Source organism: Centruroides vittatus, unplaced genomic scaffold (assembly GCF_030686945.1).
Source record: "Centruroides vittatus isolate TY-2023 unplaced genomic scaffold, ASM3068694v2 scaffold_1047, whole genome shotgun sequence".
Taxonomy (NCBI): Eukaryota; Metazoa; Arthropoda; class Arachnida; order Scorpiones; family Buthidae; genus Centruroides; species Centruroides vittatus.
Genome location: NW_027122669.1, coordinates 138,311 through 159,391, shown reverse-complemented (window position 1 = coordinate 159,391; position 21,081 = coordinate 138,311). Strand labels below are relative to the sequence as shown.

At 32.1% G+C, this 21,081-nt stretch overlaps 1 protein-coding gene across 4 annotated transcripts in view; it reads right to left on the bottom strand.

The window, feature by feature from the left end:
- Nucleotides 1-21,081, bottom strand: part of Drep2 (DNA fragmentation factor-related protein 2) — a 125,930-nt gene that overhangs the window by 99,573 nt on the left and 5,276 nt on the right. For 3 of the 4 annotated variants that reach the window (XM_067284006.1, XM_067284008.1, XM_067284009.1), the window contains exon 2: nucleotides 3,517-3,692. The exons of the other annotated variant lie outside the window; for it this stretch is intronic. The gene's annotated coding sequence lies outside the window, so the exon portion shown is untranslated. The remainder of the gene's footprint in view (nucleotides 1-3,516; nucleotides 3,693-21,081) is intronic. 4 annotated transcript variants of the gene reach the window in all.

The following is a 21,081-nucleotide window of genomic DNA, read 5'->3' as shown; positions in this document are numbered from 1 at the left end:
GTATTAATTTTCAGTATTAGAATAAATTATAATGCATATAATTATGTAAAAATACTACAGTTGACTCTCAAGTAAAAGGAAGAGATAAGAATTTATGAGGAGATGAAAATTCAAAGTGCAGAAATTAACATTAATAAAATCATAAATATCATAACATATACAATATAGTTAGACTTAAATCTATTACATTGTTATTATTTTCATATATATATAAAATAACAAAATACTTATACTACAGTGGAACCTGGTTAACTCAAAAGTTATTCTTTCCTTGACTGTCCAGCATAGAGAGTTGCATGTTATATCCAACTAATTAATTCAAATGGGGTTTTAATACAGTATTTTCATAATGCTCTGGAATTTTAATTTTCCTTTAAATAAAATAATTAACACTCATCCATTGAATAAACCGATCGGAAACTTTCTATGAAGTGTGGGACCCATGTACAGTACAAGTAAACATAAACATCGTATCACATGATGGCGACTGGGGTGGTGACTTCCAGACAGTGTGTGTGACCAATATACTGTAACTGCCTTTCAAACTTGCTGTGTGTGTGTGTGTTTTTTTTTACGATTGATTTTGTTTGTTTAATTTGATTGCTGATGGATTTCTCCTCTCCAACTATCTGATGTAATAAATAAATGGATTTTTAATAAATTAATTTTAAAAAATAATTAAAAAAATCCATTTATTTATTACATTAGATAGAATAGAACTATAATTATTCAACTATGTAAAATTTTTAACCTTTGTGACAAAATTTTAAAAATATAACAATTGTAGAGTGGTTTTATTGTGATAAAAAATATTTTAAACTGATCAATTGTAGACACCAAATATTGCAATTTAAAAGAATCCTTACTAAACACTTAGGAGTGAATGGATCAACCATTTGGTTAAGCATTTGAGTTTCTGGATAACACAGAAGTTTACATTGACACAATGATTCTACATAATAAGACCCACAGAAATATTGTATAGATAGTTTATTAAGGCATATTATAATCGTTAATAAACCGGTGCACAATATCTTGATTTTCAGCTGAACCTCCATAACTTGAAGAAAATTCCCCCAACCAATTCAAGTTAACCAGTTTCCACTGTATTAGTGATAAAAGTCTGTTATGAGTATGACATCAACAGTCTATTGTTTCATTCTAGGCCTGTGTGATGTAGTTTCTAAAATATACATTTGAAACTTAAAAAAAAAAAATAGTTTATTATCCGTAAAATTTGATTGAGTAATTCACATTTAAGTATAAAGTTAATTTAGGTATGAATGGCCCTTAAATTTTCTGTATTTTTATTTCATGACTTTGAGGTGTTAACATATACGGTACGTGATTGTTAACATATGAAGTAACTTTGTTTTCCAATTGTATATAATGAAATGTTTGATTTTATTTCAAGCTTGTTTTAAAGTGGTTCTAATACAACAGAAAGCACACAATATTAGACATAAAATATTTTTCACTGGAATACTACATTTAGAATTATTGAAATGTGCTCTTGAAACTGTTTTGATTTATAGAGAAACAAAATGCATTGAGTTCGTCAGGATGAAAATAAAATTTGGCTTAGAGATTTCAGTTAATGAAGTTCAATTTATTGAGAGTCAACTGTAATTTTTAAATGTAGAAAAATATCTCATTTACATCTTATTAATTTTTATATTTAGAATTATATTGATGTATAAATTGTAATAATTAGTACACAGATTATGCAGAATGTCCCATAAGTTCCTGTTTTAAACTCTAATAACTTATAATATATTAATGTTACAAACTTATTATTATAGCCTGATAATTTTGCAGATTACCTATTTTAATTAAATTAATCGAGTTAGTGGAGTTGTTTATACATATTATACACCATGGCAAAGTAAAAGCAATAGCTAACTAAGTGCCATAAAGGAGGTCCACGGTCATTCTTGGTATTGTGAGTTGTTGACAGTCATGCTCATAATGCCAAAATTGCCACATGGTGATGTTTTTATTAAAGTGGCAATATAAAGCTTAGCCTGCTTATTTCAACATTCAGTTTGAAGTTGAATCACAAAGTGTGGTTCAGGAAAAGCAGCAGAATGTTGAGCTCCTGTGTGATGGGAGCGCATGAACCACACCCAGTGGTTTCATGACATCATGTGACAAATTCAGACAGGAAAGCAGGAAGTGATGTTGAGAACTGAAGGCAGTTTTTGTGCAATACCAGAATTTCCAGATTGGAAATTTTTTATCAGCTGACAGGAAATTTGGGGAATTTGATAAAGATTTTGACACGACAACCAGTGAAATACTGCTTAAGCATTGTGATCAAATGTGTTATTGAGAATTATTCATTAAATAATTATTCAAAAACAATTCCTATTTCCAAGTGACAGCTTAACATGTTGCTTTTGCTTTCCAGATACCAAACTAATAAGGCTATTGGCACCTGCATCAATTAGTAAGTAAAACTGGTGGCAAATAATAATTTGAATTCACAAAAAAAATTAAAAACTACAGAAATGGTTGGCAATTTTTAAAAATTTTCCAGAGCAGCCCCTATATGGATATGTGTAACTTAATAGTTCTAGAAGCAAAGATTGGATGGCAGTCTTGGTAGTTTAACTGGCACAGTAAGCAGGAGTCGTGAATTAGACTCCCACTCCAGGCCAATTCTTCTCTTCCAGGAAATTCTAAATTAAAATTAATTTATAATGATTATTAAAATTATCACAATTGACGGCTTAGCCACACCTATCTCTAGACAAATTACTTCAAATATAATTATTAACTTAGCCTTATTATAGCCTAATAATTTGGCGATCATCTAGTTTTACTTACAGCAATTACCATTACAAGGTTTACATAGTTTACACATGTATTAGCTTTGTGAATTCAGACAAACAAAATTTTTATTTTTCTGAAGTATTATGTCAAAACAGTTGTCCATGTATCAAAATCTCATTATTTGTACAAATGTAAGATTAAAACTGCAATCCATGCAATCACTAATCAGCAGCTGATGAATGCTTTCAATTTTGAAAATTGGCTGGAATATCTACATGATGATAGTTATGCCGAAGTTTAAGAATAAATCTTCATTGCATAAAAAACTTCATTACTTATAGCTTTTGAATTGTATTTATTATAAGTTTGTAACATTTATATATATCTTAATATTAAAGTTCAAAACTGCACAGGGACTTTTGTGACACCTTGTATAAATGTTTTATACCAACATTTGCTTCTGATGTTAAAAATACAAACAAGTATCCTCTAAATTGTTCAACTTACTTTAGGCAAATTTTAGATATAATTTAACTAAAAACTATTAACAACTACATTCAATAACAAGTCTTTTAATAATTAATGAATTTGTTTAGTTATATTCACCAAATTATATCTGAAATTAATTTCGAGTAATTTGGACAATTTAACAGTTACTGTTTATATTTACTTATTTACAAACATTAGCAAAGTCATTAAACAAATCCATCCTATAGAACGCAAACTAATTTGTCATCTTACCTGGATAGTATCAAAGCTTGAAAGATTATATTCGTCATCAATTCATCATAAATAAATTGTTACATCCATTCTCATTCTAATAAATTCTTTTGTACCAAACAGATACATCAAATCTTGTCCACTATCCAATACCAATAAAGTTGGGTGGAGAGTTTTATTGTACCACTTTATATAATCTGCATCAATATAAATAGATAAATATGTAAAAACAATAGCATTTTTTTCAAAAATTAAAAATCAGAACAGTTTCATAGAGAGGCTACTTGTGATTATATTTTTAAAATGTTACAATTTTAATATATATAATTATGTAGAAAATTACATTGATGCCATCTCTTTTTGTATGGCTACTGAATTCCAGTTACAGTTCATAAGAAAGCGTGTGCATAGCATGATCACAGTATAGGTTAAAGCAGTGCTGCTTAAACTATGTAGTCCATAGACAGTTCATTGCTAAGCCACAATGAGATTTCATTTAAAATTTCATAATTTTACATATTATATTAATAAAACTAAACTGTTTAAACATGTCTTTTAAAGTCTTTTAAAAACATGTTATTTTATTAGTTTTGTTTTTCTTTGCTATTTAAATGCTTAGTGCTAGAGGTAAACCAGTGATCAAAATTGATCTATTAGTTGATTATATTTTATTTATTTATTTGTATTTGGATGCTACACTTCTGTGCATCCAAATATAAATAAGCCAGCTACTCATGCACAATACTACTGAATTCTTTTATTTTAAATTTTATATATTATGTTCTATTCTAAAACCTGATGATGAATGTTGAATATGGTTAAAAAAACATTTACCTATTACATTTTAATATTTTTATTGGATTATTGGTGTTTTGTGTGTTATATATTGTAGTTGCATCCAGTTTCATCTATATTTTTGTAAATTTTATTAATACATACCAACTAACATTCTTCTTATAAAGTTTAATCTTATCAGACAATCACTTGAAACCTTCTGTTCTATTTATCTAACAATCAATTCTGCTGTATATCTACTAACAGACAGTTGACAGGAATTTGTTTCAATTGAAAGATTGAATGCAAAATTGATCTAACCCTCTCCTATATTGAAACTGAATTAACAGTGCCATACTTTTGTGTATTAAATATACTGTCTCTAAATACAATGAATGGTTACTAGGGTTCCATTTAAGTACTGATGAAAACAAAAAAATATGTAAAATATGAAGAACTAGTGTACATCACTTTGACAGCATAACATTGCAACTTTTAAAAAAAACAGGATTAGACCATTGTTGAACTCAGCCTTTCAATTGTTCAAAAGAGTTTAATGTCTATCATAGTTACAACTTATACATTTAATGCATTTGACTTTTCAAAAATTACTATGTAAAAGTTTTACTTTTTTCACATTTTATTTTTAGTTTTAAGTGTGGCTGCATGCCATTATTGTATAGTTATAATTCATTTTATTTTAGAACATTATATTTCCCTTCCCTCTTTTCTATTGCTATTATCTTTCCCTCTGGAATTTTTCTTCGACTCATTCTTAACGGCGTAACAGCAGGTGGTCCCTTAAGAACAATGGGGCAATATGCGACCCTCAGGGCAGACTATAGACCACAAGGGCATTCATAAGGTGGAACTGGATGAGAGGAGACATGTAAAGGGAGCTCTCCAGCTGTTGTGGTGCCACGTGGAGAAAACAAAGAGATAGAAGAGAAGTGAAATCCTGATAGTAAAAGTACAAGAGTACTATTTCGTCCCATTGTATTTGACTTAATAAGAGGTTTGATGAACAAAGCCAATATTCATTGTAATTAGAAAAGGTTTGTCCTTTAGATGCTATTGCATCGAGAGCACCGCCGATAATCTTGGGTACCCCTCTTTTTTTTGGTCTCTACTTTCTTCCTTGCTCTAAATCTACCTATTCTCTTAAATTAATAGCAGTTAGTTATAAATAAAAATATACTTGCTTACTGAAGAGACAATATCATAAAATAAACAACCATTCAAACTTCAGCATAAATTCTTTAATATTAAGAACGTTTTCAAACGCATTAAGCGTCCATCGTCAGTTAGTTATAAGATAGTTGTAAGATATACCTATATATTCGTATTTGTCTTTTGTAAAATATTAATTAATTAAGATCTAATTGTCACGATATTTCAATTTGTGTCTTTCTATTATTGTCGGTTATGGTATTAACGTGTATTTGTATCAGGGATAGAGATTGTAAAGCTGACATCCTACATAAGAAGATCCTGTATTCGGCTATGCGAATTAAAGATTCTCATTTTACTAAACTTAGTTTCTTTGTCTAGAAAAATTCGCACATATCTTAACATAAGTTGTTATTCTTGAAAATGGACAGTATACCCTAAGGTTGTTAAGCTAATTTACTGTATGCAAGATTGACTTTAATAAAGCATTTTTGACAAGACTATATTAATTGGAGCTGATTTAATAAAAGTATTTGTAATAATTTTCATTTCATTTGTACTTGTGCATGAGATATTTTAACTCCCTCACAATAATCAATAACTGATATAAATAAAACTTATAGTAAAAACAAGCATTTACTTAGCATTAATGTTTTAACATTCTAAAAATTTGATTTTATAGAACAGTTATGGAAAATATTTTTAATTTGTACCAAGATTTTGTGAGATTTATTTCTGATAATCACCTGCCATGTATTATATATATAAATGTATTTAGTTACAGTAATATTTATAGATATTTCTAGATCTCTCTCTTTTGCTCACTGGTTTATTGTCTAGAGGTGCAATAAACCAAGCAGAAGTAGAGGAAAGGGTATATAACTGTGGACAGAAGAAAATGCACGTGTTAAAAGACAATAGGAGAAGCTGCTTTCAATGAGCAAAAGGGATAGGAAGATTGCCAGGTAACCCTTTCAAAACCTTTTTATTTCCAGCAAGTTACACTGTTTACTTGAGTGAACAAACATTTTCAAATCTCCACCGAGATCTGCTTCAGGTTCGATGGTGTTCCAACCTCGTAATGCCAGGAATTTGAATTTTTAAAAAACCGATTAAATTCAAATGCTTGAATTTTTACTATGCAATATTTCAAATATTTGCTTGTAACTTGCAGGAAATAAAAAGGTTTTGAAAGGGTTAGTTAAAAGATTACAGTAATTAAGTAATGTAAAGTTGTATAACATTGCCAGGTCGTAGAAACTCCAAAGATTGTACAGTTTCACCAATGAAAAGATTTGCCCAACATCATACCACTTTTGTTTAGCAATAGCAAAGAACACGATATCACCACAATCCACCATTTTGAGCTTTGAGATACTGTACTGTACCTCTTCCACATAACCTGCCATTCTTCCTCCCTCCCTCTTATTCCAGACTTCTGTAGTCTTAATATAAGTTAAGGCATCATGAGTTGATGCATTAAATATTTATTGCAATTACAGTAGAGCATCAATTATCCGACCCCCGATTAACTGACTTATCGGTTAACCGACCACGTTCTAGTCGGCAAATTCAAATGTCCACTAGTGATATGGTGCTACAATATTTGGTTACGTCTTGGCTACTTTATTATTATTTTTGTTAAATTTTTGCATGTTTTAGCTGGCAGCACTGGCTCGACCATAAAAGGGAGGCTAGTATTTAAACCAGGCCTAATACGCTATACTAATAATGTATTTTTTTCATACTTTTCAGTTATCCGACCAACCCCAGTCCCCAATTAAGTCGGATAATCGATGCTCTACTGTATTTACAATTGTAGTGGGAATCATAAATTAAACTTTCATGTTATGTGGCAGCCTTAGCTAGATCTCTGTCAACCCTAACATAATACATTTCACATGATTTTTTCCTTCTGAGTAAATGTTGGGTTGTCTTAAGACTTTAATCAACACTAATATGAAAGAAATTTGAAATTTTCTATATACTTAAATAATCAATTCTATTGTTTTTTTAAACTTATATAGCATAAACATATCAAAGTAAGTCTCAAAATACTTATTTCATTCTCAAAACCAATATTTTGCTCATTCTACACAGACACTTACAATTACAAAAAACACTGTTCAAAATACAGTGAGTCTTTATTATTTTTGGTTTAAAAAATTACAAAGCAATTCTTAAAAAATTTCCATAAAAAATTAACAGAAGAAAACACAGGGTTCTTCATCTTTCTTCATCTTTTGTCCTTTTCACACTTCAGGTGTCACTTCACACGTCTTATGGTGGAGTCAACCTTTTATTGTAGGCTCTTATCCACCTCAATACATAAAACATGTAAAATAAATTTTCATTTGGCAATAACTAAATCATAAATATGTATATATTAATTTTTTAAGAATTTTTTTGTAACTTTTTAAATGTAATTATCATCCTGGCTAGTTACTAGTTTTTACTAGTTTTATAGGTCTTCTGTTTATTAGAGTCATTGTTAAAGAAATGAAATAAAAAAAGCATTGCAATTGAAAAAATTTCTTTACTAATACTTCTTAAATATAAACTGTATTATGATAATAAATATATGAAATTTCAAAGCTTCTTCAATATCATTTTAATTGTTAATGTATTTATGGTTTCTTATTTGTTATAAATATTGAACTTTATTATAGTACATTTAGGGAACATTTTAACATATATGCAATTGTATTAAAGATCAAAGAAACAAAAATATATTTTACAACAATTTTTACAGAACACAGAGAGACAGACTAAAAACCTTTCACAGTGTTGTATACGATAGAGAACCGACTAATATTTTCTGGCAGTCTGGTGGGGATGACTTTTAGTTCTCAACCTGAAGAAGGCCTCGGTGGAGGCCGAAAACATTGGTCGGTTCTCTATCGTATACAACACTGTGAAAGGTTTTTAGTCTGTGTCTCTGTGTTACGCACTACAGTGTTATTAGAAGAAGTCGTTTATTGTGTTACAATTTTTACATAATTTATACTAGATATTTCTATGAATATTATAAATATTACTCTTCTCTAACTTTCCAGTCCAAAATGTATCTGTATAATTGAAATTTTAACAAAAAAGTAATCAACATTTCGAAAAGAAGCCAAGTGTCGCTGAATTACACTGCATCGTGTGTTAGAAACAAATCAACATTTTACTTTAGTGAAAATATCACCACCTTTCTATTCTGAAAATTGAAACTCTAAAACTTTAAAAGCTTTTGTCACTAAAGAAAGTATTGCTACATTAAACGTGATATAATAAGTTTCATAAGTGTTATTGTTAAATAATAAAAAGGTGTAAAGATTCAACACAGTACTGCTTATTCAAGGCAACTGAAGAAAGCCTCATAAAAAAAATCATGCAAAAAATGGAAAGAATGGCACAACACTATAAAATATTTAACTTAAACCCTAGTACTTTTGGGATTTTCAGACTATCCTCAGAGATACAGAATTTCAATGATGGCTAGAACCATTATTTTAAAGTAAAACTTTTTCTTTTAATCTTCAAAAAAGCAGAGAACTGTGCTAATGTTGCTGGAGAAATGATTTTTGCTTTCTGCAATCGTCAATATTGATATCTGTAGAAAAGTAGAAAAGCTGAAAATGTTTATTTCATATTAAATTTTTCAGTTAGCTTAAATATGCAGTACTGTATTAAATATTTTCATTAAAAACAGCAAAACTCAGTACCGTCATGTAAGCATTCTTGACAGAACATGGTGCATGTTCATACAGCTATTTGGGGAAAACACACAAATACTTAAAGAGATAGTATTCTGCTATTGATTCAGTAATATCAATAGAGAAAAACTGAAACATGAAATATGCTTTAGAATCTAAAAATAAGATGAAAGTAGCTGGGAATCTAGATTCAGCCAAATCAAATTCAATTAGTACCTAAGTTTTAGTAAATCTAAATATTCTTTAAGTAAATGATTTCAACAAGTTCATTGGTTTAATTAAAAACAATAATGGAAGTAGTTTCCTTTATCCCAGTTTTCAGAAAAAAATGATCTTCGTGAATAAAAATTTGAATAATCAAACACATTTTAGCAAGACTAAACGGTTTATGTTACCCTTGGTGCCAAGATGCGGCTTGTCTCCGATTCCAGCAAGGAAACAGTGTGACGCACGTTTTAACCTAACCTAACCTAACCTATTCTAATAAAGCCTGTGTATATTATTACTCATTGTATATATACCCTTCAACTCAATCCCTCAATATTTACTCTACCTACACTTAACCTAACTCCCTATCACATCCTTTCTACCACAACAACTATTATAAATCCCTTCTCACCATATTCCACCACCTTTCCTCACTTCTAATCCTATTCTCCTCCACACACTTCTCTTACGCCAATCTTCTCTCTTCTTTATGCTGCTGCACTGCTCTCACAATATTGCCTGGCGCCTAATTGGATATATTGTTTTCCTCCCACATGAAATGTACTTTCATCGATAGTGTGGAAATTGTAAAATAAACAATAAACAACCAAATATAGAAAAATAATCTACCCTCAGCACAGTGCTCATATGGCACCATTCTTCCTGTTTCTACTATCCTTACTCTCCTTTACTTGTCTCTCCATAGTGGAGAGGCTTTGTCCTCCTCTGGCACTGGGCTATAAACCATGGTGCCCTGTGTTTTGCTGCCACTGTCTCCCGGTGCGATGTGCAGCAATTTTTCCTCCTGTTCTCGGCTTGCTTGGTACTCCCACAGCCACTTCGGTGGGTGTTTGCTTGCCACCTACGCTTCTCTCTTCACCCTTTCAAATCTACAGTTCTCTTACTCATGCTGAGCACCTCTAAATCTTGTCTGAGCCTCAGGACTAGTACCATCTGATGGATGACGGGCTCACCCTATTCCTTCTCACTTACGTTCAACTCTTAAGTACTATAGCATATTGTTACTTCACTTTCTTCATAAAAATACTTCACACTAATTGTTCTTCCTATACTACCCTGTAAACAAGGCACCCCTTCTCTGTTACCTGCCGCCTGTTTTACTTGTGCAAGCGGACTACCGGGTCTTTCTCCTTACTTCTGAATGGGTGTTACATGTTGAGGTTCTTGCATCAAACCCACTCATTCTGCTTTTTGAGGCTTTTGCCTTAAACGGGTGGACCTCCTTGTCCACTGCATCTGGTCTATTCGTTTCTCAGATAGTGGCTTTGATCCTGGTACGAGTATCCCTCGGTTGATCGGCAGCAGCGGTTCTGCTCCAGGGTTGCCGTCTGCATTCAGCAACTAGCTTTTTTCATCTTGCCTCCCGTGGCCTTCATCCACCCATGGGCACCTTTTGGCATGGCGTTAGCGCAGTGGCGTAGCGTAGTGGGGGCGGCAGGGGTGGCCCACCCCGGGCAGCACTTTAAGGAGGCGGCAAAATTTCACAATAAATAATAATAATACCTAAATAAAGGAGCGGCGAAATTTTCCTCCGTCCCGGGCGGCTGACACCCATGCTACGCCACTGCGTTAGCGGGCCGCTGCACCTATCCACTGCTGCTATTGACTAATCTTTATATTCGTTTCTCCTCCTTTTCACCTAGCCCTGTAGGGCTCCTTCTTTTAGCCCTCTGCTAGGTACTAATAAACAAATTAATTTCACAGGTCAAGTTCATCACCTACTGCACAGAACTACACACCTGTTGGAGACTGTGTGGTGTGGTCACTGGTCTTGAAGCCTTTTCTTACCTCTGTTCTTCTCCCATGTGGTAATAGTTTCCAGCATCCCCTAGTTTGTTTGCCCTTTGCTGTATTAAACTTTTACTTTGTTGGCTTCCCAACTAGTTTTTGGTTTTTCTCTCGCTGGCCAGGTGGAGTTCTGGGTTTCTTCCACTCTCTCTCCCAAATGGGGCCAGCCCCCACTCAAAGTCCTCCTGGAAGGCTACAATCGTACCTCTAAGAGGTGTGGTATTTTCCCCTGTCTAAATTGCTATTCCAAATTGCTGGAAACTGTTATCACTGAGTTGCTCACTGCTGCCGTCTTTTCCTCAGCCACTTTGAGCAACTCAGAAATTCAGGTTAGGTCTGGTTGGTTACTAAATGCAAACTGCAACTTTTCTATCAATCTGTCTTTCCTCTTCTCTCAACAAGCAACAATGGTAAGTTATAATAGCAGAACATCAAACATAACATGCAGAATAAAATACTGAAACACAACACAAAACACGTAATTTTATGAGCCCTCACAAGGGACTAGTACTTCTTATGAGCCCTTAATGGAACATTATGAGCCCTCTTTGGGACACCTTTCACTAACCAACACAGACACTCTTGTCTACATATCAGTTCTTGGCCTTTTTTGTGCTCTCAGAGCGGTAAAGGGCCTAAAACCACAAACAAATAAAAGAAAACTATTCTAATAAATTACCATAATTATTAGCAACCAAATTATTAGAATAGGTTAGGTTAGGTTAGGTTAGAACGTGCGTCCCACTGTTTCCTTGCTGAAATCAGAGATGAGCCACTATCTTGGCACCAAGGGTAACATTAACCGACTAGACATATTACAAAATTTAAAATACAGGTAACCCCCATATAACACGGAAGTTACATTCCAAAAAATTGCTGTGTTATACGAAACAAAGAACTAGTACGAAAAGGGGGGTTAGGTTCCAAAAATTAAAAAAACATGCTGTTATATTTTCATAATTAAGATAAATATCTTTATTAAAATTTTTTGAAGAAGTGATACATATTAATATAAATTAAACAATGTTTTCGTCGTCATCACTAAGCACTATTAACCGAAAATTTTTAATCTCCGTAACGGTCCCAACAGTTCAATGCTTAAAAACTGGTGATGGAATAAGGGAAAAACATCTGGCAACACTAAAAGCAGAAGCATCAAGATCTGGCAACACTGAGAGAAGTTTTGATAAGGACCACATGTATCGACAGAAGGCGAGAAAAGAAAATTTACATACTGAACTTAAGTACTAATAGTTCACGAAAATTATGCATGAAAATCTGATAGTACGAAAAATGTCAAATGAGGTATCTTTCGCACTTAAAAGCTTTATCACGTTTATTGAACGAGGATTTCCCTATTTTCAAATTAGATAAAGTTCACTTTTAATAGTTTTTATTACATTTCATGTTGTACGAGGGTTTTACCCAATACTCGAACCCTGTCAGAGTGAATCCGTGCTATAAAAGTACTGTATTATATGGGGATGGTTCCAATTCTCGAACCGTGTTAGAGTGAATCCATCCTATAGAAGTGCCGTGTTATACGCAGGTTATCTGTATATAAAATTTGGGAGTTAGTAATTGCAGATAATAAATAAATTTTCAAAGGCTTTGTGAAGAAAGCAGTTTCATTTATATTAGTTTATAAAATGATGACAAATTTAACAAAATTTATTTTCACTATTAAAATATTAACTAATACCGAACAATAATAACTACACCAAGACCACAGCATTTTTGTTTTTATTAAAGTATTTATGTCAAAAATATTACAAGCTAGAAAGAGTTCCTGTTTTTTAAAAAAGTCAAAATATACAAAAATATAACAGATCTGAAAAGTTTTAGTTTATAATAATATTAATAGATAAGACAAATTATCAATGTGTTTTATTTATAAATTTGATAATTTCAGAAGTTTTAAATATGTAAATGTTATTCCTTATAAAATACTGTGTATATATTATTACACACATACATACATTAAAACTTTGCTTGAATAAATAAAAAGTTTTAAAATATGATTTCATTCTGAAATTAATCTACATATAAAATGATACTTTAAAAATTGAAATATAAGAAATAAACTTTTTTATTACTACTTGGTATTCCAATTTAATCATTAAAAAATAATATGTCAAATAAATGAAAGCAGAATGTAAGTATCAGTTACGAAGGAAGATGAGCTAGAGCAGGGGTAGCAAACATATGGCATGCATGTGTAAAGTGGAAGGTTGGGAGAAATTAGCGAGGTTGAGGCCAAAGTTTTAAACATGAAAACATGTACGTAGGATGTTCAGCGCTGCTTTCCCGTAAGCCTAGAAGTTTGACAATGATGTTTGGAAAGTCAGTAGAATCATGCTCGACATTCCAAATGCCATTGTCAAACTTCTAGGCTTGCGGGAAAGCAGCGCTGAACATCCTATGTACACGTTTTCGTGTTTAAAACTTTGGCCTCAACCTTGCTATTATATAGCACATAACATAGCATATGATTTTGGTTTATCACATCTTTTCAATTATCCTTTTTCAACCAGCTTCTTTACATTTATTCTAAATAAAGCATATTCATTACATTTCTTTGAATATCATTATTCCAAGTCTAAAACTTTGGCATCCATAAACATTTTTAAATATAAGTACACTTACTATATGACATGCAGACTAAAAAAGGTTTGCCATCCCTGGGTTAGAGTAAACAAGCAAGAGAAGGTGGGTTATGATAGCGGCAATTGATATAAAAGACTGTGTTACTGAGTAGGGATAATACCTCAAAGCAATTTTAAGTTCATTTAACAATAACTGAATAATATTAAAAATTCAGCAATGAGTTGCATAACTTTTCTGGCAAAAAATAGTTATGTCTAAGAAACACTGTCACATTAGCACAAAGTTAAAATTGTGTGTGGTGCAATCTGTTATGAGATAGTATTAAAAAATAACTTTTATATTATTTATTATTATAAAAAGGCAAGAAAGGTTTAATTTTGAAGGTAGAGATGAGTTTCTAAAAATATTGTAAATGCCAATAACAAGTGAAATTTTCATTAAGTCTGATCCCACTCAAAATATAACATGTCCTTCTCCTAACTCCTACCCCCTTGACTTATATGCATCAAAACTTAATAGCATAAACAAGTTACCATATACAAGTTATCATACCAAATTTTGTTTCTTAATCTTTAACCCATGCTGACATATTAAACAAGAAAGACACCAACACACACCCACTAACAATGCAGTAGAGCATCAATTATCTGAAATAATTTGGGACTGGGATTGTTCAGATAACTGATCATTTACAAAACAGTATATTAAATACAAAACTGTACTGTATTTTGTATCACATGTCTTACAAATACATACCTTACATAAAGTAGTACATTAAAGTAGGTCTACAGTTTAGGTTGGCAGGGTGGGGGAGAGTGCTGCAGCACCACAGTACTAGCAGAAATTTGAATTTGTCGACTCGAACACTTTTGGTTAACCGATGTTTTGGTTGATCAGTATTCAGATAATCGATGTTCTACTGTATATTGCAGATTGAAAACACTCTCAACACATGCTGCATCGTTCTAGATTATAACCACAACATGAGAAGCTTATATAAAGAAATTGCCTGTTAGAAATATAATAGATTAACATATAAATGTGTTCCCACTATCTATAATATCCTCAGAAACAAAAAGGACAACACCGACATGCTTAGAGTACCAGGAGTTTATAGGATTCCATTGAGAGACAATAGATTCAAATGTGATCTTAAGTACATAAAAGCCACCACACAATCACTCAAAGTAAAGCTTGCAGAACACAAATATGATATTGATAAAAGAAAATACAACACCGTCCTAGCCAGGTATGCCACAGACAACAACGTTCAAGCCTATCTAGACAAAGCTTCCATTATCTGGCAATCTAAGCACGACACCCAAATCAGGGGACCTATTCTGAGTAGTATTGTTAAGCTAACAAATACAATAAAAACCAGTTTCTATCAGAACCACGTAATTGGCATTTAATTAACTGTGAAAATGCTATTCTGAGCTGTACATTTCGTTTTCGGTTCTAATAGCCATGTGCGATGACTAAGCTTTTCTTATCGATCACTCTCGAGGTATCGTTAGGAATGTAACGAAAGTAAAAAGAACATGGTGACTTTAGGTGTAAGGATGATATTACTTCACAAACAATTGGGGATAGAGAAAATTAGCATTGAACATCATGAATCTTGGTTTTTCATCTTCAAGATAATGCTTTTTGGCTGAATGATACACACTTTAAAGAACTTTGTCGTCTTTCGAAGCCATTACTATTACATTTATGCAATGAATTATGAGAAAAACAAGAGCTAGGGCCAAATTTACAAGTAAGCTATGTAAGCTGTAGCTTAAGGCCTCAAGTTTCAAAGGAGCTCAAAAAGGAAATTGAAGTCAAATTTTGTAATAACTTGTTTTTTACAAACCAACAAAATATACTTTACTTTTTATTTTGTGTAGTATTTAATTATGTTAATAACCAATATTGTTTATATTATATTTCTAGTGATTTCTTCTTTTTAAATATAAAATTTATTTGATTTTTATAGGTAGCTTTTCTTAACTTTTAGCAGCATTTTTGTCATTGAAAAGTGACGAAAACAAAATTTTTAGTGTTTTCCTTTTCGAATTGTACCTTTTTTTCTAATATGTTGCAAATACTTTTTAAGAATAAAACATTTATGATTAAAATTAATATGTTTATGTTAATTACCTTTTTTGTACGATCAACTTCTAAAATTGTAAAGGGTTAGTAAGGGGCCTTCACACGGTTTCAAGGGCCTCGAGATGCCTAAATCCAACCCTGGTTAGAGACGAAGTGTTTTAACTAACATCTCAAACTGACAAGTTGTAGTTCACTGGCTGCATTATCCTTTCTTTGATGACATTTTAACAAAAAATTAGGCTACAGAATACTAAAAACTTGGAAAACGACAGGTTGCAGTCACGTGGGAAAAATACAATGTAAACTAAACTGTGATTGGTTAAAGAGTATGGAACCCAGTATCAATAGTATGGAACCCAGACGCATCTTGACAGACTACCTGTAGCGAAACCCACTTAGCGTGGAGCACAGAGTAGCGATTTGTCTAAGGTTCGTTAACTGCCTTTCACTAAAACACTTATCGAATGTCCCGTGAATTGCTCTCGTTGAGTTATCGGAAGAGCTCAGAATAGGTCCCCAGGACACTAGAAGCTCTTGAGATATTCAAACTGAAATGAGCTCTTTGCATCAATTTCAAAAATAAACAACAATTATCTTATGCCTGGCAATCTTTATACCAACAGGAACCATTGATTTAAAAAAATTATTTAAAAATTAAAAAAAAAATTTTCTTTAAATTCTCGTTTATATTTTCTGCATTGCTTTTAAGAACACTTTAACCTGAAGATGATCTCCTGTGTAGATCAAAAACGTTTGTATTTTATCTGCATTAAACTATTCTGGAATTGTACTTGTGAGGTTCAGAGGTGTGCTGGTTTTTAAAGTACAGTAAAATAAAGTAACATATTTAGACAAGAAAACTCTAGTAAATACTAAGATATTTTAAACAACTTAATTGGATGTAAAATATAGACTTTACAAACTATCCAAATATACCATCTTCCAGTATCTAACATATTCAATTTTAGAAAAAAAGATCACCAAATTTCAAACACATTCCCTAACCAATGCTTCAAAACAAAATATAAATGATATTTTTAAGCCTTATAATAGATTAATGATATATTGTTGAATAAATCAGTTATCTTTCAAATTAAAAAGTTTGAAATATTAATTGATAAAATGACTTACATTACTAAATTTTGTTATAAAAAAAATCATCATCAAGTTGACTTTATTCAATCAAATCTATTTTAAAAAAAGAATTATATTAACCCAAATAAAAACAAATATAAAAACATTTATAAATTTATTTTTAATATATGATTATAAAACTCACAAATAATCAGAGCTTTCAAAAAGAATGTTTGTGAAAAAGCTTAACTCTTACTTTACATGAGTGATTAACGTATTAAATAAAAACTAATATTCACCATTTTTGAGTGATATCTAAGATTGTTTTGTTACAGGATTTATTACTACAGTAGAGAGTCGTTAATCTGAACCTCGGTAATCGGAATCGCAGGTAATCGGAACGATTTTCAGTCGGACTGTGTCGTGCTGAATCGAACGTTTTTGATACTAGATTTACTTCTAAAGTATAATTTTCATGTTTTTATATTCTTCAATATATTTATTTTGTTTGTACAAAATGAAGAAATAATTTGTAACGATACGATAGCCTCGATTATTATTATAAAAATTTTCGTTAGGCTTAAAATCGACGAAAATTCAACACGAAGCGACACGCAACAGAGAAAAATTTGAACAACGGACAGGTTAATATATTTTTTCGTACATAATCGGTAATCCGAACAAATCACTAATCTGAACAACCCCAGTCCCCAATTGATTCCGATTAACGACTCTCTACTGTATTAAACTTCACGAAGAATAGATTAGTTGATTTGAGATTTGATCCTTATTCTGTGATAAATTATATTTTAAAGTGATTTAAACTATTATCTGTCAACTTAATATTCTCACATACCGATTTCAGTATCTACTCAAATTATTATTTTATATTAAAAAATCAATTCTATCTTACTTAATATATTAATAAAAATTTATAGAAGTTGAAAATTTTATTACTGGTAACTTACTCAAATATTTTTGAACCATATTTGTCTTTTTTCTTTTTTAATCTTCAAAATATTTTAAATTGTATACTGTTATATACAAGGTGGGTGGAAACCAACGAGGCACTGAGAAATTGCTAATTTTCGCAATAACAATATAACAATGATATCATAAAAAATGTTTATGTGGACATACATCAAACGAGTTTTATAATTCCGGCATCAGTAGTATGGGCAGTGACTGAGAAAGGCTGCATGCATAGTTACAAAAAAAAAAAAAAAAAGAAAGGAAAAAAAAAGGCAAACCACTTGTATGTTCAAAGAAAGATTTCTGCATGCTAAATTGTGGAAATCAGTGGCTGCTGTGCTGAGATGGTGGCTTAAAGTGAAGGGATGTCATGTCACAATTTATCTGAAAACAACCAAGAATTAATCACATACTCTGAACCAATTACAATGTGTAAATAACAAAAACAAAAAAAAAATAAATGTTTTGAACTCCTTCAGAGTTCTTCAGGTTTCTTAACGATTTTTCAATAATTCTTCGTTTTAAAATAAAATTTGAACAAGAGTTCGAATATAAGTTCAAAAAAGGTGCCCGACTATTTTTGACATGCTACATAATGGGAAGGACCCTTCCAACCCAAACAGACTCCCTGGCATATATAGTGTCCCTATAAATGGACAACAGATACGACAGAGACTTGGTATACATAGGGTCAACTAACAACTCCATGGGAATCAGATTATAAGAACACCTGGCCGATATACGTCATGCGAGAACCACCACAACCCTCTCTACTTATGCAACAGATCCTGACATTGTAGCAGACTTTAACCAGGCCAAGCTCATCCTGCTACGCCCCCCAAAGAACATCTCAGATGGCAATGGCCTGGCAAGAGTTGATTGACGACACGGTTTAGCCATTCATTGAGTCTCAGTAGGGCGACTCTTTGAACAGGCATGACGTGGCTTTAATAATTTTTCGTGGGTAATAATTTTTTCAAACTTATATTCAACTCTTGTTCAAATTTTATTCCAAAACGAAGAACCATCGAGGAATTGTTCAAAAACATGATGAAGAACTTGGAAGGACTTCGAAAAAGTTCGTTTTTGTTTGTTTTCATTATCTACACACTAATTGGTTCAGAGTATGTGACTAACTATACAATAATGCCCACAAAAAACCAAAAAATGGTGCGTTATCTCATAAAAACAAAATTGTCACAAACGTTTTCGAACATAAAGTTCTTCATCAGGTGAGAAACGGACAAATTGCAAGAAACATTAGATGGAACACTTTTTGAAAGAGCTCTGAGAAAGATTCGAAAGGAAACGCGTGTGGATGTTGTCATCGTTGCGCATGCTCGAAAGTAGAAACTTTTCTGTACTATCATCCATCGTACATAAGCGTTTGCCATGCTACGGATAATGATAACTCCTCTTTGCTGTTAATACATTTCTTATCTCGGGCAGTTTTGTATATATAAATTGCCTCCATCCATTGCAAATGGTGTGTAAGGGGTGTGGTGTGGATGATCTTGGTCTCGTCAAACATTGGCTGGATATTCGAATCTGTGGCGTAACGCGCCAAAGCGATTGTAAATCTCTTGTGGCAGATGTCCGCTTTATGTTCTTTAATTCTCGCTCCTAATGATCGTTTTGTGGAGCTGATGTATAATAAATCTTCTTTGCATCTATGATCTTTTAGCAGGATGGTATACACTCCAGATAGCTTGTCTTGGTTGAGAGTATCCTTCGCATTACGGAGCAGCTGATATATATTAGGGCATCTTCTATAGGTGATGCTGACTTGTCTCTTCCTAGAAATCTCCAAGTAAAGCTTCCTTAAATACGGATTATACGTGAGTGGAATACTGTCTTTATGATCCATTGTTACTTGCTCCTGCAGATTGGTTTGCGTTGACAGTTTGGAATGAAGTATTTTTTTGGATAATTTATTTATGAGGTTATAGTAACCATGGCGTTCAGCAATATTCGATAAAGTGTTAATCTCGTTTTTAAGAGCATGCATTGTTGAGGAGTGGGTGTAAGCCCTTTTGACTAAGGTGTTGAATGCTGCTACTTTGTACTGTACAGGGTCACAAGACCCTATGGGTATGTACAATTGTTCTGCAAGTGGTTTTCTCTACACTTCCACGAGGATTGTCGTTCCTTTAACTATGATATTGACATCAAGAAAATGAACATGGGTGTCATTCGCCTGTTTGAGGCCCAGAGTTAAGCCGTAGCTGTTGTTATTGAATGAGTCGATGAATGCTGAAATGTCCAGCTTGGTGACTAATTATATCCTGGTGTGGTGAGTGGTTGTTTACAATCAAGAATTGTTATTAGAAGCTAAAATGACCACAGGTACAGTTCAGATGCACAGAGAAGTAAGTGACCATCCATCCGCATCAGAATAAGAGAAAAATGTGTCATTGGTGGATGGTGCCAATGCTTACATTAAATTTTAAGTTATGCATCCATATTTTTCTATTTAATAAGGTACATTTCAAACAATTTATCATTGTCTTTACAATAGAAATTATAGTGATTTCTAGTTACTTTCCACCCACTCTGTAGTTTTAAAACATTCTAAATTACATAAAATTTAATTAAAAGCAGTGCCAGGAGTGAAATTTGTGGAGTTAGAGTCAGAAACAAATTCGCTGCTAGACGAGAAGTTGGAGTCGGTAAAGAGGGACTCAGACTCCTGTTTTTTTTATTATGTAATTTATACTGGTTCAGGTTAAAGTTTCTAATTGAAGCATTAACTCCTATCTTTCATTATAGAAGCCTTCTATGATGCAAGATATGTTATGATGATTCCTCCTATATCATCATCTTTCTCTGCATATCACTAATTACTGTAGTTTCTTTTCAGAAATTTATATTCAAATACATTCTGTGTTAGTTAATTCTAAATTTTTATTGTCAAAAAGACCAATACAAAATGGCTAATACAATTCAGAATAAATCCTGTGTTTTTGAATACTTTACTATAAATCACAGATGGAAAACATTTTATTTGTTAATGTAAGGTTGAAGATGAAGTGGCAATAATGAAAAGCTCTGTGAAAAAAAAAGATAAATATTTTCAGTGGTTTCAATAGGTATGCCTAATGATTTACTTGGTAATGATGAAATGCCATTCTGGATTAATATAAATCAAAGTATATTTTAAATTCTTTAGAAACAGAAG